Source organism: Bombus fervidus, chromosome 1 (genome assembly GCF_041682495.2).
Source record: "Bombus fervidus isolate BK054 chromosome 1, iyBomFerv1, whole genome shotgun sequence".
Lineage (NCBI taxonomy): Eukaryota > Metazoa > Arthropoda > Insecta > Hymenoptera > Apidae > Bombus > Bombus fervidus.
The window spans coordinates 14,012,032-14,037,685 of NC_091517.1; the positions used below are offsets into that span (position 1 = coordinate 14,012,032).

General features: G+C 40.1%; 1 protein-coding gene across 3 annotated transcripts in view; it reads right to left on the reverse strand.

Moving 5' to 3' along the window:
• Positions 1-25,654, reverse strand: part of Sema2a (Semaphorin 2a) — a 559,198-nt gene that overhangs the window by 108,167 nt on the left and 425,377 nt on the right. The window lies entirely within an intron of this gene.

Sequence of the window (25,654 nt, forward strand, 5' to 3'; positions counted from 1 at the left end):
AGCCATCATACGCTCATAAAACGAAGCTACAGGCGCGAAGGGAGAGGAAAAAAAGTAATATGAGGGATAATATCAGGATTCTGACATCCGTGAACGGGAATTTTCCCTCCTGTCTCCCCTCCTTCCCTCTGTCTTCGTTGAACTGGATGTTTCTCGCACGCTCTATTAAGATGGTACGCGTTGAAAAGACTTGTCGTGTACACGACAAAAGCTGATTTGCCCCTTGAAGCTCATCCTCTTCTGCTTCAGCCCCGTTTTGTTCGCCGCGTTCCGTCGAAATTCGCTACGCTTCGCGCCGCTTCACGGACCGAGTTCTCTCGCCGTGCGAATACGTAACGCGAATGTAGTCGGTTTTACCTCTTCTTTCCTTCGAGAGGGAAATAGTCTGCTTCAATTTCTGCACTTTATTCATCTCTTTTTTTCAAGTACAGATAGTGTTACTATCTATGCTATTATATTTGAGGCGTAAAACGTTTTAATTCGACGATGGCATTATCTTTTTATCGCATCGTTAAGTTTAGAGTACAACGTTTTTTGCTCGTGTAATATTCAGTCTTTTAATAATCCTACTTTTTGGTTTAAAAGCTTCCCTCGTATTTCGTTTAAAAGATTTAACATTTCATTTTGTCTCTAAACTTTTATTAACAGAATAGAAAAATCCTAATAAACGTGTGAATAAAATATTTAAACATTTTTAATATAACACTTTTGTATAATATCCTAATACTTCTATTAAAACCTCAGTGGTATTCTATATATTAAGCAAAAACGCAGCCTCCAAAAATTTAGCAAGAAGCACCTAACAATATCTAGATAATAACTCCTAAATCCTTTCGTTCGTACACCTTTCCTGTCCGTTTAACCAAGCCCAGTAACTCTCCAAAATTGGAGCCTATAACCCTTATTCCATAAATAGTCCCTTCTCAGCCACTTGTGTCGTCTACCCATCGTACAACAACTTTTCTAATAACCCATACACGAATACATCACGTGTGCCTAAACACGGTGAACATTTGGCTAACTCCGATATTGTTTCGTATAATTCATCCAAAAGTCCCAAATTGCTTGAACGTAGGATCGCGACAAACGAATCGGAGGCGAGAGCCGGTTGAATAAATGGCGTCTTGCAGAAAGGTTCGCGAAATCGTGGCGACTAGTGGCACCAGAGACAACGATAAATCCCGTGGAACGATTAATTAAGTAGAAGCCGAAGCGCTTGGCGCGTCGCGCCGGTTAAAGTATGCCGTCCCACTTTTCGTAATGTCGGAAATAATTCACGGGAACGGTTTGGGATTTAACCACGATATAGCACACGAGCTGGCGCATCGACGAATGCCCGTATAATACCGTATGCGGCTGCCCGTTCGTTCGTTCGTCCTTTGCTCGAGCCCTTTTCTCGTATCTCTCTATTTATTCTCTTTTTAGCCTCCATCGTCCAACGGCGAAGAGACGAGGAGGCTCGTTCGTTCGTCGGTTCACTCGCTCGCCAGCGAGAAACTGTGGCCTGCAACTGCGGATGCAGCTGCAACGGGCCACCCTCTGTCGTATATTTCAAGCTGATTCGAGGCCGACCGGGAACGTCGCTATTTCCCGGAGTACAAAACACAATGCGGCTCTACCGAAGACCTGCCTAATATTTCGCCAGGAGAGACCGAACTGCTCCCTTTGTTCGTATGTTTGTGCGTCTATTTGCCTCCACCACCGATCCCTACCTCTCGTTCGCTGCTCGTTGCGATTCCGCGGACTGGGCTTCCACGGAGAAACAAATTTAGGAGGTTTCATACGCGTAATGGATGTCTGCAAACGTTCGATTGAGAGCTCGACGAGGACTCGAAGAATTTGATGGCACGGATTAAGGGCTTTTGGTGTAACCGATGATAGAGGAAAGGTTGGGAACGTGAGTTTAATCTGGTTAGAGAAAAGTACCAGTAAATGTAGATAAATGATGTTTGGTGAAATATCGTTCAAATAGGACCAGCTGAATTCAAGTTGACTGAGATTGGTATTCAAACGAGTCAACTTACTTGCTTACTAAGATACATTGAGCGATTTAAGATGAATTGTTGACGAACAACAAGAATTAATGTACGATATCTATGGAGATACGGTGAATTTGGATAAGAAAATGGATTTGCAGAAGCAATTGCTTTAACATATCTCATATCTTGTTAAAAGAAGTAGACGTAGAGAAGACGAAGAAGGATATAAAAAGCATGTCAAAACGTCCGAAAAAGAATTTAGTGCTCTACAATGACTGAAGACAAAATTGAAACCAATTCCCTTAAGGCTAAAGAATAGACAAAAGAGTCTCAACTTCACTTGAAATTTGAAGAGATATTCCAAGTTACATTAAATTACATCAAAAAGGTTCAAGAGTTAAAGTCTACTTGAAAATGAGCTGTAGCTTGAATTTAAAGAGCATTCAACTTCTCACAGCATAGGTTCACGTTTACAATCCACTTACCACCACACAGACAACTACATCTTAAAATTAAAATTTATACTCTCCAATTTAATATTCCACGAATATTTAATATTCCATGGATCCTTTATACACCAACATCCTTTTTCCTACAGAAAAAAAATATAATTTCAGGGGGTCGTGTTTCCCCTCTCAAACCCCATGAAACATCTTCACCGCTGTTACAAATAACGCGATACAAGGCGTACAAGCTCGAAGGAATAAACAGTAATTTAACCCCTTATTAAATTCAAATTAGACCGACGCCGGAGCGAAGTATAACACCGGCTGGGTGGTTCGAGTTCTTCGGGGTAACCCGCTTTCTGCCGGCATCGCAATCCATCAACTTCTGGCAGGTTTACGTCGGGCGTCAAGATTCCCTGGCGGCGCCTGCCAGCGTCGATCAGATAAAACGTAAGCGGCGCCCTGAATATGCATGCCCTTTTCGGCTTTTAATATCGTTAACCGATATATCACAAGATTGCCGGTTATCTAACCGACCTCGAAATTTCCTATCGGCCATGGCCTGTCGAAAGATCATCGATCACCCGGCCAAATCCGATTCCGGCCCGGGTCGCGTTCTAGCAACAAGCGAGCAACACCGACCAAATCCAACCTATAAATTTCATTTTTGATCATGAAAATACACGGCCATTTTATGCGCTGTACTTTTCACATCCATGTTACCGCATTTCACCGTGTTTTAACACGCCTGCTAGGCCCTGTAATTCGGCCGAAATCACGTTTCATCGATTGCGTTGAACAAGATATACGTGGTGCCAAGGAAGTTTGCTAAACGTTATCCGTGCAAAATTAACATTTTCGTTTGGCAATGATGATAAGAGCGGAAATTCTTTTAGAAGATATATCGTATACAAGATATACAACGTTGTGTAAAATCAAAAATTAACAGGTTCACTATAGACCGATTTTTATCACTTACATTACCGTATGCTAACAAATAATTATCGTTCTTCGTATTCGAATAACTTCTATATCGTAAAACTTTATATGTGTAATCGAACTATTGTATTATTTTATCAGAATTTTGTGTCATATTCAATTTGGTACATTTAGATATACTATTCAGACAAAACAAGTTCTATAACCTCGTAATATTACACAAGTGCTAATACATAGATACATGCTACTTGATATTCAGAAACTACGTGACGATATAAATTTTGGACATATCGCAACAAGATCACTCGTTGAATTCTAAGTCGAATATTGAATTCTAAATTCGAGGATTTTTAATGGACTCTTGCACGAACTTCTGTGACACGATGGAAGAATTTCTTGACCATAGTATCGTTTACGCGAAAAGACTAGCGAATAGGTGTAACATGGGCCAATAGAGTCGTGAAGCATATCGTAAAGGAGATTGATTGATTACACGCGACAGAGGGCGATAATTCCGCGATAAATCTGAAATTAATCACGGTTACTAACCGCGCATGCAACCTCACGGAACAATAATAATTATGTTTCGAATATGGTAATAGAATTAACGGCGTGACTCGCGATCATCGCGATACCGAATGTTCCTCTACATAAGAATACACGTTGTAATTGTCAAACTGCAAACAATCTGCTTAATCAATTACAGTCCACGCTTCCAGGCAACGAATTATCCATACAGCTAATATGATCAATTTCAACAAACTATCCGAACAAACGAATGTAGAATCACGGCGAACTCTAGACCGTACGACGAAAATTAAATACGAACCAATCTCATAATTGACTAGTACAATCGCGCACGTGAGGCAATTTGGCTTTAACTTCGGTCGATGTACGCTACAGTTATTTTAGTTCTTTAGTTTCCACAGTTATTTTAGACGAAATGTACCTTACAGAATTATAGATATGTAGGTCAAACTACAATTTGTTCCTTGTAATCGTCATAGCTACGTACAAGTATACTACGGAACAGTTAAATTGATTTCTAAAATTGAATGCGCAATTTAAAATTGACGCTTGGAATTGTCAAAACTTGTAGAACTGCTTTAGCATGTAACAACCTCTTTATCTTTGGATCTTTTTTATTGCGATTTTCAAATCAGAATACGAAGGTTCCTTTGAACTGATAGAATATTTTCCAACGTTGATGCAAGCATATATAATGATATTTAAATAAAAAAATGCATATGCCAAATCATAAAATATATCATAGTTAGATCTTTTACTAAATAATATAAATAATGTAGTAAGTGTCGCTTCCAATGATCAATCCATTGCCATCATCGTCACATTTATGTACTACTAATTTGCACATTTTCATCAAATTCAAATATCCTAGCATCAAATCGACCAATATTTCTATCTACTTCTGAAATACAGCGTATGTGTTACACTAGGTATTTTCTTCCGTGGTGCGTAGAATTTACATCTCGTCAAGTCTGTCGTGGTTGCATCGTGGAGCAAAAAATCCCCCTCTCCGTACATCGTTCGTTCTCGTATACCACGACCGGCTGCTACATGTATACACCCCGTACCCTTGTGCAATCCCATGAGGATAACCCCGGTGCGGATGCTCCTGCAACCCTCGGCCATCTTTATTCCAGAACGGACAGGTCGAGAGGGTAGGCATCGGACCGTGGTAACTGGCAGCCCTAGAGGGAGCCGTTAAACCTCGTCCCTGGCCGGTGTACCTAGCCACGTTTTCCTTCTGATATACAACCCGGCACGGCTCGGCTCGACCGCTCCGTTGATTCCGACACGAAGTTCGCCGCGGCGGAGCGCTTGTTTCCCCCGGAAACGTCGGCGAAAACTCCAATGAGAAGTAAAGGTCGACGTCCATCGGTAGGGGAAGAAACTCTACCACCTGTCTTCGACGGTGAAATACGCTCGAAAATCTACTACTTTCCCATCGCGATAGCTCCTGACCAGGGGGGTGTAAGCACGAAGAATTAAAAGTCTTGAAAGAATTAGACATTTAAAAAAAAAGAAGCGATTACAAAAGCAGAACCGTATATATAAGAAAGAAATCGTGATCAATGTGATGGTACGCACGAAATAAGTTCTATTTGTAAGTTCGTTTATTCCAAATTCTCCTACATACAATAGAAATTCTGTTGATATGAATTATTCGCAAGGCAAATAGTTTATATAATAGGAAGTAACCAATTTTTCGTATTAGCTATTATTTTTCGTTCATATAATAAAAATAAAAAAAGTTTAAATTGATGGGTTCAAACAGCAAGTAATCGTTCAGTCGGGTGCCAATTAAATTTTCCATTTCGAACGAGACGATATAAAGTTCGACTGTATTTCAATATAATGAATAACTGTCGCTGTAACCATCATCAAGTTATAAACAAGCTATCAACATCAAGTTTCGATTATATTGCGATTCCACGTGTCGCTATGGCAGTTGGATCGAACTCCAACAGAAGAGAGTCCACGACTCGGGAGTCCCTCCACAATTTACGCCAACGAAAACTCCAAAGAGAAGTAAAGGTCAACGCGACCGGAGGGATAAGAAACTCTTCCACCTGTCTTCTATAGTGAAATACGCCCGAAAATATACTACTTTTCTACCCCGATACTTGCTGGCCAGGCTGATGGGGGATGTACATGGTATTCGAACCCGGACGAATAAAAATTCACGGTTTCGAGAGAAAGCCTGGCTTCGTCTCGACGTTTCAAACGTCATCGGTGGTTGGAATTGGAAATGTCTGTCACTCTCTTGTAAAAATTGAGATAACGAGTATGGTTAAAAGGTTTCATCCTGGATTTTTTTATTTTCTAATGGAAAGAAGTGGATATAATTTTTTTGAATAAGTCAACGGATGCGTTCGACACGATCCAAGTTTGAAGTTGAATAGAGAAGCTGTTCTCGTATTCGGGATTCCGCGCACAGAATCCAATAGCAGACACCTGCCTAACTCGCGAATATTCTACGCTCGTGCACGTCCATCTAGTAGGTGAAGCCTAGATCGACCCAACTGGGGCATAAATCATGGGTCAACGAACAAATATGTATGCATCACGTTCACGTAAAAAGGGAACAGGAACGCAAACGTCACGTGTCGGGAATAGAACCAAGCGTTTGTCTATCATCAGACTATTGGGCATGGAATTCTTATATTAACGTTGGATCGTATAGGTATAGTTTTGGAGATTTGAACTTATTTTAGAAATACATAGATACGTTTGATCTGGGGACTAAACGATGTGTAATCTTGAGGGTACATATCGCATTTGTGCGTGAAAACTAGTAAGTTTGAATTGAAATGTTTGAAGTATACTATGGTAGTTTGATAGCATATTTTAATTTAGTTTGGTAATTTAGTAATTAATTTTAAACATACCTTGATAATCTCTAGAAACATCGATAGATACACGATGACTCATAGAAATACCTTACTGTTTGTATCACGTTGCATGACTCAAACAGGAAATGTAGAAATGTGTTCCCACGTTTTTTCTAATAAAACAGCCGGAGTAAAAACAAGTTAATGTCGTTAATATTATAATCGTTGAATTCGTATGAACACGAAGTGAAATGAGCGTTAACAGATAAAGATAAACGATATTACATCGCGTCATGGCTGTGACCTAAATCTATAATTGTGAAATCTAATTGTTACGAACCAAAACTCAAGTATCTCAAGTATAATATCAACTCCGTATTATATCAATTTCACCAAGATCCCGTTACAAATCGTTTGAGCAAATTTACAATTCAGATATTCAACAGCTGAAAACATGAGACCCAAATCAAATCCCTAAATCTAACCTATTACATAGATATAGTAACCAAATTCTCCGAGAACCCAGTAACTCGAAAAAAGATCACAAGTAAACTGGTTTATACAGACGTAGCATAGGGAGATAAAGAAGCATGCATAGGTGAGTGGACAGATAAACGGACGAATGGCTGTAGAGGAGCTTATCTATCGGCTCGGGATGATCTCCGGTAGTCTTGTAGCCGATGGAAAGGAAGTTCGGTTCGTTTCCTGACCGTCGTCCCCTTCCTACGTTGCTTCGTGAGCCGCAACTTGGAAGATCAGCCTCTCCCTCTCTGCTCGCGATATATCAAGACAGTTATCACCGAAATGAGATCATTTATTGCATTAAGACGACGTCGAGGCGTCGAGGGCCTCGCGCGAACGGAAAACTGGGGTCGAGTCGGTATATTGGAACTTGTAGATAAGAAGAGAAAGACTCGGTTCCTCTCTCATTCCTCGTAGCTGTTGCGGGTCTTCCGCTTTCGCGCAACTATCCTCCGCTTGTCCTTTGACATTTCCGTCTTTTGCCCTCTGCCACGATCGAGCAGCCGTGAATCCACTGAATGTCTGAGCGAGCATCCACGCTTTCCCTTTATCTCTCTCCCTTTTTCGCCTCCTTTTTCCATCTTGCTTCAGTTTTCTCTCTCGCTCTGTGTTCTCCCATCTCCTTTGCCATCCCTTCCTGTCTCTCCTAGCCCTAGCGAGGCCTTTCGCGTTCCGGCCGCGCTCTTTAAGCTTAATTGCCGGTATTTATCAAACGACGAAATAAATAAGCTGCTTACATTTCTTTGACGCCGAAGAGCGCTCGGCTTATTTAGCGAGGGCGATAAGTACATTAGACTTCCGTCGTTTATTAAGGATGAAGAGGGCAATGGAGAGAGCACGAGGAGGAGGTCGGTTAGTTCGCTCAAACACCTACACACGCGTGTACCGACGAGACCCTCTCTTCAAGGAACGTGTACACACGCGACACGCTGCCCGGATTTTTCTACGCTGCGGGCGGTGGTTTCCGTCTTTGTGGCGGTTTACGGATTATCGGAAAATTGTTAGACACGGGTGTTCGTGTTTTCCGCTGTCTTTAACGTGCTTTTTCGATGCGGGACGTGATAGATTCTTCCGTGTGCGAAAAAAATTGTAGCGGAGTTAATAAAAGAGGTGGTTATTGTAAAAAGAAAGACCGGCTTTAGATTGTAGATTCCCTGCAAGTGATGTTAAGGTTCAATTTTTATGCGTACTTGTTGTAGTTTTAACAGAGGATTAGTATCGAAAAATATTACGAATACTCGTCTATCGTTAATATTACATCAGCAAAGTCCAAAGGCAAATGGAAGAGACGTACAGATTAATGCTGATGTTTGTCTAATGCATGTTGACTGACTTATTAGATTTAGCTAGCTTATTTTAATTAATAACACGTTGTGTATGTCTCATTCAAATTCGTTACTGGATTTCCATGAATACAGATTTACTGTCGAGATACTTGAATCAGATAACCTGGCTAATCTGTACAAGACATAATTCTAACATCAAGAAACAAGCAACGAATTTATCCAGACCTATTCACAACGAATTTTAACACAACCATCCACAAAAACATAATTTTCCATAAATCCCACGACATCGATCTACGACTTCACAACATACAACAAAAGATTCGAAACTCCATCGACGATAAACCAAGCAAAGGGATAAGAGATTCAAGGGGTTAAGAAGAACGCTACGCCTTCATCCTAATCGCAGTAATCGACGCACTAAATCGCGGGGAATGAGGGAACGTGGCTTAGTTTTCACAAAAGCCAGGTCCCGACATTCACACTGGCGAGATCGAACTTTCAACCTGTTCGCGCGCGTTGCGAAACGGGAACTTCCCCAAGCAGACGGATCGTTGGGTTGCAGCCGATTCGAGGGGGGTCCTTGTAGACACTGGTACGCACACACGCGCAAGAAAATCGAGTATTGTACGGCATAAGAAGCCGAGGATCCCGAGCGTGTCCCATCCGACCCCGAAGCAGTCCTCTCTGTTCCTCCTTCACCCTTTTCTCGTCTGCCGAAGCAGCCGGCCCGTGAACGAACTGCAAGGGTGTAAATCTGAAAGTTGGCTAAACTGTCTACTCTCCCGGGTCGAGCCGGGTTTTGCACCCTCGTCTGCCTTCTTCCTGCCTCTATTCAGCGCCGTTAGCCCCCGAGGCGTCGCCACGATGTTCCTGCATCCACCAGCCCATTCCAACCCCCTTCGACTAGCTGTTCCAAGAGAGCTAAGAGCGAACCACGACCAGAGAAAGAGAGAAATGGAAACATTATGGGCCCTGTCTGAACGAAGTAAGAGAAACGATGGGGAAATTGGAACTTTTTATTACCGCTTCGTTTCCAATTTTACACGGAATCGCGTCCGCTCTTCGTGAACAGCACCGGCACCCATTCATCGTTCCCTAACGCGATTCGCGGCAACCGTCGTGCATCGATGCCCCGACGTCACCCGAGCGAAATAAGCCACGACTGGCGAGGAGAGATTGCCTCACGATCAGCTGGCTTGCCGGATAACCATTATACGTTTTCGAGCGATCATTTTCGGGCTCTGGATAAGGAGACGCTTACAGAGAAATGGAAGTAAGGTAATTGATGCTGAAATTGCGTTTCTTCTGTTTGAAAACCGGCTTCCTGCGTGCGGATGTTGTTGCGTGTTAGAGATGTTGGGATTATTTGGAAGTCTTATTATAAAATGTAAAATAGAATATCTTTTTGCGCGAGGTAGTTTATAAGTTTTTCCATATATAATAGTTGAGCTCTCTCACGCTAACTCCACTTTTTGTTAATTTTTTAATTTCATTACATAAGTATTCGATTAATGTTCGATTCTTAAGGAACAAATGATTTACTTTCATAAATTCATCTGTCATAAACGAATGCCATAAATAATGGTAAATCCTGAAGTAAGTTTGAGAAAGAGAAAAACAATATTGTTTACAATATTATTATTTCTATAGTTTCCAATTTATGGGTAGATCAATGTAGTTTTTGAACAGTTCGATTATTGACTGATATTTTGTTACCAAAAAGATGTATGTGTTTATGTATTTCACTTTTTCGATTATTTTTTCCCGACGATGCTACAGATTAATTAAATAGATTCGAAACGAAGCAAGCTACGATTCGATGCATAAGAAAAAGAGAAAATAAAATAAGATATTAATCAAATAGTTTTCCTTTGAAATAGTGATCGAAGATTTTCTAAATGATAAAATTAAGTTTTCGAAATGATAGAAGCAGAGATATATCGTAATTTATTTTCACACCAGCATACCATTTTCAGCGAATTCGTACTTTTTAATAGTTCTGTCACAGGGAGTTTATGAAAAATGTGCTTTCAATTTTAGAGTCTTTTGTGATACGAAGCGCAATACGCTAACAGTCGATAGTATACAGGAAAAAGAGGATCAAACGGTAGCTAAACCGAAAAAGATGCATTACCGACGAAACTGAATAAAACGCGTGCGAACCAGCGCGTTCGACGCAGATTACGTGAACAATGTGCATGTTAACTGAAGTTTAGTGAGAGAAAAAAGTTTTTTTGAAATAGACCAGTGAATGTGTACAAGAGAGATAATTAAACACTTGACTTTACACTAAATGAACACTTGTTATACACATGTATAACAAATAAACTTATCATCTTCGAGTGGAAATCGTAAAAAATACAAAAAAACATTTGTCTGGCCATGTAAACATCATTCTACTTAAAGCGAGATAAGCTTTGCAAATTAAAATAAAACCTCCTGTTTCCTGTTAAATGAGAAGCAGAATTAAAATGAAATTAACATCGATATGTAATATTAATCGGATCGTTTTACGTAACATCCCGATTGAATGGACAAGTCCTCTGATGTTTGCAATGTAAACGTATGCAACGATTACCAATCGGTTCATTTTAATATAAAACGATTTTCATCTCTGTAATATTACAGAAACGATAATGATATGCATGCGTGAGCGGAATATTTCCATATTTCCTACGGTGTCACGGCATGAATATTATTCTGCCACGATGTTATTAAAAATCGGATATAAAACAGAAATTAATATTCTCGTTTCACTTTTTACGCACGTACGGACGTACAATTACCGTAAAAGCGTGCCAGTTTAATTATTAATTGACACACTTCTTCGCAATTAATTTCAGTAAATTAACAAATCACAATTTCCAATAAACAACAAATATACCAGTTAACATATAAATAGAATCTAACTAATTCTATCCATTTAAGTATCACTATCAGCAATCTTCGCACTCGCCTCAAAAAGGAACGACAGCAAAGAACAAGAGAAAAAGCTTACCGAACCCTTGGGATATCGAATATCCAACCCACTCATCCCCCTTATAACGATTTCTACCACCCTTTCTCATCGACTGGGTCTAGCCGCGATCGAGAGTCGCGACTTTCCAGAACCTCTCCTCCTGACGCATCGTAGAGTCGGCGGGGCTAGCGCGCCACCACGTCTGCGAAGTTTAATTATCCCGGGCGCAGGTGAGGGTACCGTGGATCCACTTACAGCACTGGCCAGGTTACGATTGAGCAATTATACTTCTCCCTAGCTGACTCTTATACATACATACACACTCGTCCACGAGCAAACATACGAAATCCAGGCCTTGGAGGATTTCTCTCTTTCTCTATCCCACTATTACGGTTCTAGTATCTATAGAAAGGAAAATCACGATGCTCGGTGCTAAGCTCAGGAAACACGAGAGGACGCGGAAAGACGGGCTGGATGCCGTGAGGGCCGTTCCTCTCCCCAAGGCCTCCATCCAACTAATTCGCTTGAATTTTGATTTTCAATAAGAGACAGAGCGGAGACACGGTCCGGAACAGTTATGTACGTACACGCGAATACAGCTGCGTAGAAACGTAGACGAGGAGCAGTTTCGTTTGGGAAGAGAGACAAAGATAGAGAGGTGAAGGGGTGTTGAGGGGGGTTGGAGGGGCCAACGGCGGAGACGCGCGTTGGGATTTAGCTTCCGTGTACAGCTGTACCGTGCCGGGGGTTTGAATATGCATGATGCATGGGCATTAAAGCCTGCCTTCCTCCGCCGCCTCCAACCGTCTCGTCCACCACCCCCGCGCGCCACGTATGCAAATAGCAGGCCACCGCCGCGTCGGTACCGGTTCCGCCACCTCGAACGCCACAGCCAGGGCCACACGTTGCCTGCCGATACGCGCGAAACGCGAAATTGCGTGCGCGTGAATTTTTTCTCTGATTTTTCTTCTTTTTCTCTTTTTCCATACTACCCCCTCCCACCCATCTCCCTCTTTCGCTTTCTTTTTTTCACCTGATATTTTGTTCCCCCCTCCATTTTTTTGTGTGTTTCGGTTTTGTTGTTTAATTCTGTTCCGCGGCGTTTTTTGATCGCGAGAGCATACGAGCGTCGAGGCGAGAACGCGCGATGGTTACCTGGTCGTTGGAGGATGGAGGGTGGTGGTTTTATTTTCTGGCGTCGAGGAATCCTTGGGGAATGCGTGGAAAAGGGGATATAAATTAATAATACCATTCTACGCGAATTATCCCGTCGTGAATTATCGCCAGCTCGAACTTTCACGGGAATATTCCCGCTATACTGGGATGCTTTTTTACTTAACTGGTGATATTGAAATGTTTGCGAGAACGCAACAAATTGTAATTAGAAATATCGAGGAGGGAACGGGCGGTTTCAACGGCAAAGTTCTGTGTTGGATAAACAATGTAGCGATTATTCATTGGTTTTATATTGCCATTGTATAAAACATTCCCTCTAATGTTCTCCAAATAAAAATTCATTCTAGGTATGCTTATTTTACGTAAGAATTCTTAATAATTTTAATACGTCGTTTTAATACGTTTAGTTTTCCAATGTTATATAACTTAAAGGGCGATATTATAACCACCCATTTATTCATCGAATATTTTATTCGAATTCATTAATACCTACAATTACTAGAATAATTATTTAAAAGATTAAAACAACTTTTTAAACGTTGCATCAATGGTTCATTGCGGAATAGAATTCGCTGGAATTCCATTTTTCGATCAATTTGATCGTTTTCCAAGGATAATAGGAAATTTATTGCCGCGAGGCCAGTCTACAACGCGAATCAATAATAATTTCGCGGCATCGACGTTATTATCTGCCTTAACCAGAATTTCGCGCTAATAGATCGCCGTTAACCCAACGATCAAACAGCATTGTTTGTGGTGTTCGATTGCGTAGCGAAACACTTGCTCCACGCGTTGGGATATTTTCTGGGATTATCTTCGACCGCACAACGCGTGTCTGTCTATTCTCGATCTATATTTTATGTCATGGGAATTTTTACAGCTCCAAGTATAAGGAAATAAACGATATACAATAAACTAAGCTTGCTTCAGGCTAAATTATAATTATAGGTTTATTTATCCCTTCGTGGATATTTAATCAATCAGAAGTAACTTTATTTTAAATAACAACGTTTCTCCCAATACTCTGTCAGTGGCTTCATTTGTCTTTTTAAGTCCTTTTGTTGATACGCACATAATTATAAAATGCAACAATTAACATTTACATAATTGAATTAACTCAACGTACTTCTAAATAACAGCGAATGTGTACCGGAGGAAAGTTTGTGCAAACTTATATATAATCGAACAAACGTCTTAAACTTTCGCACTTTCTTTTATCACGTACTGAAAGCAACGGGGAACATGCTTGAAAGACGTAGGTTTTCACAGAAGACGATTAACGAATTATAAAGAATTCATGACCGATATAGCATGTACGAAGTAAGTTCTACTTACGATTCGTACTTAGATGTAACGAATAACCACCTGGTCCATTACCAGAAGCACAATAATTATGGAGCGGTTGACTAAAAGCGATACCTTCGACTAATAACGCTATTCCACGAACCAGAATGACGCGGTGGTTAGATCAAGCTCTGTGAAAAGGGAGGGCATGATTCGTGAGTCCCTCTGCAATTTACGGTTAATTTCGACAAAAGCAAATAATTGTTCCGAGGGAAAAGGGCCATGTAAGAAACTGCGTAATTGCTTGCAATCACGCCAACTGGCCTGAGGAATTCGAATCAGCCTCTGATATATATTCGTTGGATAGAGGAAGTTCCTCGAACGAAAATTGAAGGAGAAAACGAAAAAGAAGAGGAAAAGGAAGAAGAAAATGAAGAAGATAGCCAGGGAAGCGGGGGTTCCTCCTTTCCTTCTCGTGCAATTATCTCATTTGCCAGGCCGGTAATTGAACACGGAAAGAAAATGACGATCGACGCATCGAAACGTGCTTCCTGAAATTAATTGACGGCTGCCTATGCCGCGATCGCCACGATAAAATAACGCAGCCGCGGTATAATTGGACGAGAAGACTCGTTCAATTATTAATTCCCCGTTGGCGCGGGAACAGCATGCCGCGTAGCACACACAGAGAGAAGAAACGCGAGTTCCACCACCGCGAATTCAACACTTTCGCTCCCTCTCTCTCTCTCTCTCTCTTTCTTTCTCTCTCTCTCACACACTTTTCACTTTGTGCGTGCTAACTTTTAAACGATTATGCGACTCGCCAATCGATGGGACGTGTTGTATCGTTACACACTAATTGGCTCGTTATCGATGTGCGACAGTAGATACGCGAAACACACTACAGGACCGCGTAAATTATTTATCACAGGTCTATGATATACTCGTGATTGGAATGTAATGTTGGTAATGGCCGGTTGATTATACGTGACCGTCGATATTTTGTTCGTTTCACGATTTTGAGTCGGGCGACAGCAAGGTATTTTTGAGAAGTAGTAGTAGTAAAAGTATAAATGGTAATCCTAATCGCTAACATTATTTTAAGACGTTCTTGTAAGTGTTCGGAGAATGTAATAGGTATCTGATGAATATCGATTTTTCGAGAATAAGTGTCCGTGACGACGCGAGTTTTCAAACGAATATGCGAACTGAGAAACTGAACAAGCCTGTGATCAATCGAGAATAGCTACAAATTAGGGCAAAGTGAAAATTATATTCTATATTTACGACATGTATATATCTTCAACGAGTTACACAGAAGCAAGTAAACCTTTCCAAAGTCCACGTTTCAACCTATTACTATTACTATTTCAACAGAAAAATTTCAAAAGACACAAAGAACCACGAATTTCCAAAGTTTACACGAACAAGCTACGAAAGCATCTCTTCGCATGCATCCAACTCGCATCCAATTAACCTGCAATGTCATCAACGCAACACACAATACGCACGTTAAATTCCAAGCGCTCGTGAGTAATACATAAAACGCGCGCATCAAGACAATAAAAAGACGCGAGAGTGTAATCTCTCGACTAAAGGGGGACCACAAAACCGAAACACGAGAGGAGGATTGAAAGAGTCTCGCCAGTTTCTTGCGTTTAAAGCGTAGTTTCACGCGCGTTGCCGAAGGACAATGCCTGGAACGGTCGTGTCGCCATTCTATGGCGTAAAACGCGACAACCGTTGCGTTATGTATATAATTATCCGCTGCTGTTACGAAGACACAAAAGCCGGGCGATGTAAAAACGGTACTTTCAGACACGTCAACTCGCCGATCGCGTACTGAGAGAAACAAAAGTACGGGTGAAAACTCGGTTGTTTCGTAGCGCCGCAGTGGCTCGTTCATAATATCCTCGCGGCTAGTATACGATTATTGTTCTTCCGTGCTGATACAACGGGGGTTATAAGCGAGAGAGCGAACGTCCGGCGGCCGTGCGAACGGCCGGCACGTGTGTATGGATATCAGACGCACGTGTTTACCAGGCCGGCGTTTGTAATTACATTTCGGTTACACGTAGGCGGCCGCTGATTTTGCGCTGACGCCGAACAGGCATGAACATAATTCGACAAAACGGATATTGATATCGCGTAGCACCGCTGTTCCGGACAAATGACCGTCCCCGTGTTGCCTCGACGCGAGATAAATTTTGAATAGCGACCTGTGCACCGGTTCGTTTACGATCCGCCAAATTGCTCGGTAACGAGGTGCTGGTATTCCCAGTTCCTCTTTTCTAATAGACTTTTGCTACGACTTTTTGTAACGGTGATATTTGTAATGTTCGTATAAGAGGAGGATTGTGTTTGAAGATTTTAATTTGAATATATATATACAGTTATTACAAAGCTGTAATTATTTTTCATTTCTCTTCCCAATTTTTGAAAGTTATTCGAATGTTGTAAACAAAGAAACATATTAACCCATTTTTTCTTTTCGAAACTATCGTACTGAAACGATTTCTTTCATTCAATGGTCGAAAGATAAACGTTTTATTACAGTCACTAGTCATTACACTTTTATTCGCGATGAAATCTCGCGGAAAACTTGATTAATGTTCCAGATCAACATGCACCGCAACTCTCCTTACTTTCCAACCTTATTTTTCAACTCTGCGAATCAACTATACAATAGTAACGATCCCCATACGTAAAACCGATACAACAAACTACTTATAATAAACCTAATTCAAATTCTCATTCTAAATAAAATAAATGTAAAATGCCTCCTTTCTATCTAAGAAACAAACTCAGACACCAAGAAATAAAGCGGCGAATAAACTTTCCACGTCAGGAAGTTAACGCTAGAGCAAGGAGATCACAAAGCGTCTGGAATAGAGGGGGCAAATTACAGACGCCGCTCGCTATAAGACGAGGGTGGATAACCGGGGATATTACCCTAATTAAAGGCTGGCAGTTCGATTTAAAAAATAATCGATACTGCTTGAATCCCCTAGTAAGGCAATTATCTAATGCCAGCTGGTCGAGAAGGTCACGTCACATTTAATGAAACGTAAACCCGTCTAGTATTTCGAAAACAAAGCTGGTTTCGTGTGCGTTCTACGTGCCCGTCTGCACCACGCACCGCGTACAAAATATGAGTAATAGGAGCGAGTCGGACGAGGGGGTGATTTAGTATTAGGATTTATTAGGGCCGCTCACCCTCGCGGGTACCGACGCTACCAACGGCCGAAGGGTAAGACCTTATGATTTCTCCTGGGGACCCATACACACGACTTCGACTAATGCACCTGCTATCTGTACTTTTCCGCAATTCTTTCCTCCCTCTCGTCTTGCGAAGAAGACGTTCGTATATTTATATTTAGCTGGTTGCCACACGGGAACTACAAGGACAACGTTATTGAAATGGAAAGAAGATAAGACGCCTTAAACTGTTTCGACTGTTTTACAGTTGACTTTCGATGTAGGAGGATATTCGTTTCTATTTGGTGTTTCAGGTCCGAACGAATTATCGTAGTTTAGGGACTGTGATGTCGCATTCATGAGATCTTTGTCTGTCTCACGGAAAATAAGAATTTGAGGGGAAGAAATGAAATGATCGAAAAAGAAATTTTTCAACTATTTATCAATAACGATAAGATTCTAAAAAATCCTACTGTTTCTTTTGGAACTATTCTAAGGACCGATTAGTATGGCTCATATCAGATTAATTCTTTTTGGTCGTTTAGAGTTCGCGTAAGATAATCGCAATTAAATTTTCAACGAACGAATATTGATAATGTAATCGAAGCAAATGTCTAAAGATTCAAAACGAAGACCATCGTCAATATTTCCAATTTCATGGTACAGTGTCACTCTGAATCTTACGTATCTCTGAATGTTTTTTTATTTTGGTGCTTGAAAGCATAGGACCACAAAGGGTTGATATAATTTCCCTTTCCCAAATTTGATTGGAATTTAAAGAATTTGAAATAATATCCAAAGTGTCAAACTGAAGCTCGAAAATTTTCAGATGAAATTAACCACTATATACGAAAAAAATATGAATAATAATTGGTATACCAAATTACGTCCGAGAGTTTAATTATACACTTCAATTACCAACATGACTTTCTTCCGCAGGCAGTAGAATCAGGTGCAGGCACGTGTATAAATTTCGAACTCACCTGGAACATAAAAAAAATGGAATAGTTAGTAATTGTATCGGCGCAACAAATTCGTGTTGAACGACAATGCGAGATAAGACTGGTTGTTATCATCCGAGGATATCGTAAACAGGCGTGTTTGCTGAAGGCTCGGTGGAAAGTGATACGTGACACGCATGCCAGTGAGGAGTAAAGGCTGGATTCACAGGACGGGCTTAAATTTCCATTAGTTACACGACAATGCCGCGTCGACTGCTCGGAACACATAAATGGGAGGGTATAACGCGCTCACCGGAATTACCAAAAATGCGATGTCGACAAGCTTATGCGAGTACATTTCGCAGCACTGTCGTTGTTCTTCGTAGGCAAGGGAAAAAAATGACAGGTTTGATACGACTTTGTACTGAAATCAACCCCTTTTCGTATGATTTATTTTATGGTTACGCTCCTTAAAATTAATTTAAATTTGCTTTCGAATAATATAAATATTTAATACAATAATATTTAATTTAAAGAATTGGGATCAAATGTAAAATGAAGATTCGGATAAATACGGTTTTTGTTCAATGAACAATATTTCGGTCAGAAATGTTTCGTTGGTTTATCAAACGATAGAAAAATATTAATATAGTTTAATACGAATATGATAAGAATAATTAAACATATGTTTTGAAATTGATAATATAAACGGTATAAGACTTTCTCACAGAAACGTATACCAAGTGTCACGCGTCTAGCGATTATATTGGTTCCCATAACAACAGGGTCGTCATAATCCAGCCCTACAACCAGTCTGACATCGGCATTGAATTACATCGGAAGCCATTCTATTGATTTACATCGACTCAGAGTTATCGATATCGTATCACGTGAACATCAAATTATCATATTGAATCAACAGTCGATAAATCGTATTCTCTGTGAGACTATTAACACATTCAAGTTTACCAACTTTCAATAACGAACAAATAATCTTATGTCAGAAAAGTTACGATTCTATAAAATCCTCTATATCCTTAACAATTGTGAAAAGTAAAATCTATTAAACTAAGCAACATAAAATAAATCAACTAAAACACGAAATAGCTACTTTTTAAAATTCTCACCTGGATCTAATATTACGAAATAAGACATCGTAACGTCTTTATTGCAAGAATTAATAAAATACCTCCCAAGAAGGAAACTTGTAATGGCCATTATCGACCCACTAAATCAAACGATTATATTGGTCTTGTTTTTGTTATTCAACTCGTGTAGACGCGAAGGAAAACGAGCTTACGCTGCAAAGCAAACGATTCCTCTTGGGAACGAATAAGGAGTAACGAGTCGTTAACTTTAATTAAAAAGAGAAACGGCGGGATAATGCGGCGAAGTGTCGCGACGAAATGTGGCCAGTTTACGACGTGCTTACAGCTTCGGGGTTTCATCGGTGAACGAAGCTTGCGACGCTTTCAGAGCTCGAGGAAAAGGTCGTCAACCATGCCTTCCGTCCGCGATAACCCCGGTAACATTAATTTCGTGTATACCTTGGCGGTCGACTTGTTTCGAAAGTTTACGTCGGTATTACTGTTATTACTTGTCAGAGAGGCTACCTCGGCTTTGTTCAATTTCTGTGATCGAGCGCGTGCAGGCTAATCTACTCGTTTCTAGTTGCCTGTTACCACGGATTCGTATAAAACACGATCAAAGCTGGCTTGCAATTGAAACAACGTGAACATTTTGCGTTTCGAGAAATGGATGTATAACGTTTATAAAGTCGTTAGAGATATTTAGAAAAAAGGTTTCTAATGTTAAATTAAGGTAATTGATTGAAATTGTTCTTTTCGCCTTTGTTAATTTACAATCATTTTATTATTTGTTATTTTTCTTTTAATTGTCTCTGTTTACAAGTCATATCAATAATATGCGAAAAATAAATTGGTATTAGTACATATATGTAACATGAACCGAATATTGGTAGGAAAATGAGATAGAATTTCAAGTAAACGGGTGAAAATTCATTTTAAGTAAATCGCAGATCTTCCTTCTTTCCAACGCTTTTCTTAGGAAACCGTGTCACGAGTGGTGGTTTGTTGGTTTCTTGGAAGCTCTTTCTTAGAGAAAACGCGTCGCGAAGAGTTCGAGAATAGCTATGAGAGTGGTAAATGGCGTGCACACCATTGCTATCTGAACGACATCATAATATATTTTCACGTTTCTCCTCTCGTTTCAAGCTGCGTTTCGCGTAATCTCTTCGACCCCTAGTTGGCTTTGTTTAAAATAAGCTCTGTAAGTATCGTTGATTAAACGATAACTGGGAAACTGATATTTCATTGCCAGAATATGCTACAAGAAATATCAATATGATTAACTTACGATCGATATGCATGCAATAAAATTGAAATTATTTTATCAATATTGCAGAAACATTAATTTGCGTAAACGTAAGTAATTATACTATTAAACACATAAACAATTTGTACAATTTGTAAAGATGTTCTAAGTGTCTTTCAAGTGTAACTTTATTGAACCGTGGAGTCACTTTTACATTTCCTATATATAACCTTCCAAAATAATATGCTTTCAAAATCATTTAAAAAACGAAGCAAACGGCTGATCTCTATCTGAGACAAATTTAGCGAATTTTAGAAACATCGAAAGATTAGAGAACTCACTTTCACAAAGTTTACCCTCAGATACTGGACAAGGAGAAGAACTGGTCGATAGCAATCGGAATCCTTCGGAACGAAAGGCCGTCAAAGTCGAAAGACCACTTACCATCGGGACCCATCAATTTTCTTCCCGGGAAAACTTCTATAACTCATCGTTGTGCGATGCTCCTTTTTTCCATCCCCGGCGAGGCTATAACGTATTGTTCCCCCTTTATTTCCCATAAAACTTCAAAAGCCCATCGAAACATTACGACGTCCAAGGAATTCGTTAACATCCAACATCCACGAGGAGACAGTCTGTAAATGGCAGTCGCGTAATATCGTTCGGAAAATATTGGATATTGAAACCGTTTCTGTGGACCATATTTGGTGTTAGCTAGCACGTGACACAACGTACACGCATTATCGCGGCCAAGTGCGTGCGCATAAAGGTTCGAGTTGCACGGTATGTCACGGTAGTGACACACAAAGTCTTTGCCGAACCGTTCCATCAAACAGAATATCTAGACAGCACGTGGCGAGGCACGCAACAAATAGCCTTGAAAGCACGCATCATCCCCCGGTACCAGTAACGCCTCGAGTGTGTATTCACCCCCTCTAAGCTGTTCTCCACCTCCCATGTGTCGGTCGCCGCGTGTCTCCGCTCAGGGCCGAGTCTCCTCGAAGAGAAAGTAGAGACTTCGTCATGAAGAGGATCCGCGCTTTATTTAAACGCGTGTCTACAGTTTATCGTTTGCCGAGTGTATCGATCCATTTGTCGAGGAGAAGGATACTTTAGCCCAACGATTGCCGTATCGTCTTTATCGTTTTTCCTCTTTTCTCTTTTGCTTTTCCGTTTCTCCGTCTTTGTTCTTAACGGAACGAAGTTAGCGACCAGTCGCTGTTGTTCTTTGATTGTAAGTTTATTTTCCTTCTGCTGATTCGATAGAACTCGCACACAGGGGGATCTCTTTGATACGATCCTTCCCTCTTTTTTTACTTTTTTCCTTTTTCGATATTTTCGTTTCGAAGCGAACCGTACCGTTGTATGTTCTCCTTTTTTTTGTAATTTCGATACGCGTTGGTTTGTAATGACTGGGAATGGAATCGGTGATTGCGTTTTCGAAGTCTGCTACATTTGCCTGTACGATTGGAGGAAAATCGATGATTGTTCCAGTGACACGTTCGACGCCGTTGGCGACTTCGTAACTGGCCAGTGGAATTCGGTTTAAATAAATCCGACCCAGTTCCGAAAAAACTCCACGGTCTTTGTAATGGCACCGGAGAAAATTTCGACGAAGAAAAAAGAAAAACGTTTACGTGCAATCGGCTCTAATGCAAGCGCGGTTACATCTGTGGTTTGATGCAGAAAAAAACGAAATGGTCTTGACCAATTACCGCTTTATCTGTTTTTCCTCTATTTCTTTCTCCAAGTTCATAATATTCATCGTTGCACATTTTTAATTATTAAGATTTCACGACTTCATTAAATATCAAGTACACTTACTCTCCAACTTAATTATAAAAAGAAATATATCAATACATTAAAAATCTACCAATTATAGAGAAAAAGAAAAACGAAAAAAAAAAGGAAAAAGAAAAGAACCATTGTCATGAAAACTACATACCCAACGTATTTGACCCATTTTTAAGGCAAACAAATTGCCACCTTCGGTGCATAGAGGTTTCAGGAATTTTTCGCTAGAAAATCTCCTTATCGATTTATGCGCGCAAACATGCCAATTAGAAGCGTATTACCAGTCAACGCTGCAATTTTAAAGCAATCAACGATTGCCTCCTGCTTTGTCTTCGTTGTGTTTTTTCCTTTTGTTAGTCACAAAATATCTGCCACGGTTTCACTCTGCAATAAGTTCTCGTCGTTGCATTTATGTTCGCGTGCGCTTAAAATAATGTTCCGCAACAATATCGTTCTGCCACGGTTTCCGGAACTAATGGGAGTACGATTTCAGCGTTTCTGTGCCTGGTTATGCCAGGAGTCGGTACTGGGTCGCGTTAACGAGGGTCGAAACCAACAGGGGTTGGTTGCGTGGTGTCGCCCTTATCTCGGTCATTGCCCTAATTTTCATGGGTTAAAATAAAAAAGAAAAGGAAGAGGAAAGGATGGAGGGAAGGGGAAAATGAAAGAGAAAGAAAGAACAGGAATGGAGGGTGGCGCTTACGTGTACCTGCATGACATCCACGTGCTCTTTTCATCCCGTTTTCGGTTCGCGTGGCTTGCGAGCACAAAGGCGGCTTTCGAGGAAAAAAGCAATTCCAATATTTGGCACAAAAGAATTTTTTTCGGGGGCGGGCGGGGAATATCGATTCTTGAATATGTATCGGGAGCGAGTCGAATGGGAATAAATTGGAAGACGAGCTGTCCGCGGTGGAAAATAATTTTTATGGAGCTTTCGGGTAATTCCCTGAGAATGGACTCCATCCAACTATTCCCGTCATTATGGTTCCTTTTTCCTTTTAGAGATACGCGATAGAAGGAACAAATGTATATCAAATTGATCTTAATAATTTGTAGTGGATTTGACAATAGGAAAATATTTTTTCACATGGTTTATACCTACTTATTTCCACATCGTCATTTACATTTTAATAAATAAACTAACAAAACTTTCATGTACGTTTATAGTTGGAGACCTTTATCGCTAAAAAATAAAATAAAAAATTCCGCCCGAAAAACGATAACGTTATATTCTTTGCCTGTATGAAAAATAAATTGATATTTGCAGATCAAACAGAAACGAGTCTCATCGAAGCGTCATTTCGATTCTTCTTCGAAAGAAAGAAAAAAAGACAAAAAAAAAAAGAGCAATTCAAAACGAACGCAGCAGATACGCTACACTCTTAAACCCAAAATTCCTTTGGAATTCCAGCGTGAAAGAGAATTTCATAAATTACCCAATTTCCATCGCATTCTATCACACCGACCCTTCGTAATAAAACTCGCGTTATCGAGCACACGTTCTTCGCTCTCTCTTTTCTCCTTTTTTAATCTTCTCGCAATAACTCCGCCAGCTACGCAGCCGGGAAACTTTAAAACCAATATATCGAGCGGAAGTTTTCGGAATTTCCGATGGTGTCGTCGTCTTATCCGAGCGCGAGTGGCCCAATTTCTCTGCGGAACTTTAATGAAAGGAGTTCTACCGCTGATGGGAAGGTAGATCTTCGATGTTGGCGATCGATCCTGGCAATAAACCGTCGCGGTTCACGTGGATCATCATGCAACGTGTCACGAAAGGCTCGCAGCGCAGCCCTGGCAGCGGCAAGACGATAGAAGCTTTATCGGGAGGCCGACACGCAAGGATATATCGTCCTACACTATCACCTTCCTATCAGTTATCGTGTTGTAAACCTTATCTACTGCGGCAACACCGTATGTATTCTCATGCGGCCGAACGGTACGCGCATTTCACGCGTTCTCTACGCGCAATCCGATGTTGGGGTGATTGTTCGCCAAGGGTAATAGTAACAGCTTAGAAAATCTCCGATGGAACAGGCTTAAAACTAGGATGGATTTGCAGGTTCTAGAATAAGAAAATACTGCGTGTACAGTATCGATCGTAATTATTTGAACTTTTATACTTTACTTTACTTTTATCATGGTAGCAAAGTAAGCTAAGTAAGCAATTCATAAGTAAATTAACTTGCCACTAGTAGAACTAACGAATGATTTATTTGACGTCTTTATTACGCGAGAAATTTATATAGTAATTTCTGTTCTTTTTATATTAAGCTTTTTGCTGATTCCTTAGTATATACTATTCTCAAACGTTATACATACAGAACTCTTTCAAAGTAATTTCCTATGATTATATATAATACAAGTACATATATACATACGCGTTACCAATCTCAGTATTGTTTAAAACTTTCCCTATGTATTGTAACAATTCCAGCAATTTTTTGGCGAAACCTAACAACATAAAATGCTTGGACTTTTATGAACCAGTTCTATAAAGCTTTTTTTTAAAGCCAACAGGAAAAAAATCAAATTTTATTTATACAGGCAATTCGCTTGCATCGCATGCTGTGTCATTAATGCAAATTGAAAAAAGGCTAATTGAATCGTAGGATTGAAAACTCGTTCACGAAACGAGTGTCTGTCCCTATCCCTATTTCGGTCGCAGGATTTTTCGCAACGATTCGTTCTTGATTACGGCCCTAGTTCAACCAGTGAATCATCGCCTGGACGAAAATGTAAAAGTTCCGCAGCGATCACCGCTATAAAACTGAACGGTGACAGCTTTACAAAAACATTTAACCATCGTCGGGACGCTAATGGCGCGCGTAAATTCTTTTCCCCGCGTGCGAAAATGTCGAATCCGTTCGACACTATTCACATGCAAATTTCTTCGTGACGGCTGTAATTTACCATTTGAACATTGTTACGTGGTTTACAAACATTCTGTTTAGTCATTTTTTCAATCGATGTCTTGATTTTTAATAACGCGAGAAACATTACCATCGATGAATCTGTCAGAAGTTACACTTTTAACTATGAATCATAATAATCAGACTGCAGATTTTCATGCAAATATTTTTGTAGAAATAGTTAAAGAAATAGAATCTATATAGTAGATTTGTTTCATCCCCTAAATTTTACAATGACTACTTCACTTCATATACTTTTTTATACTTTTACATATTACGCGCATTCCGAACATTTTCGTGTTCATCCACAGTCTAACGATGATAGGTAAAATTAAGTACCAAACGAGTTTATGGTTCAAATAGAGAGTTTTATAGCTTGCAATTACAAATATTTCATAATTGTTTATATCGTAAACAAAAAATTAATCTACATAAACGTTTCCTCGTATCTACAAAAATAAGCGATTCGATTAATCGGATTAATTCTGTACATGATAAACTCGTTGTATTTCATTTGTTCTGATAAAA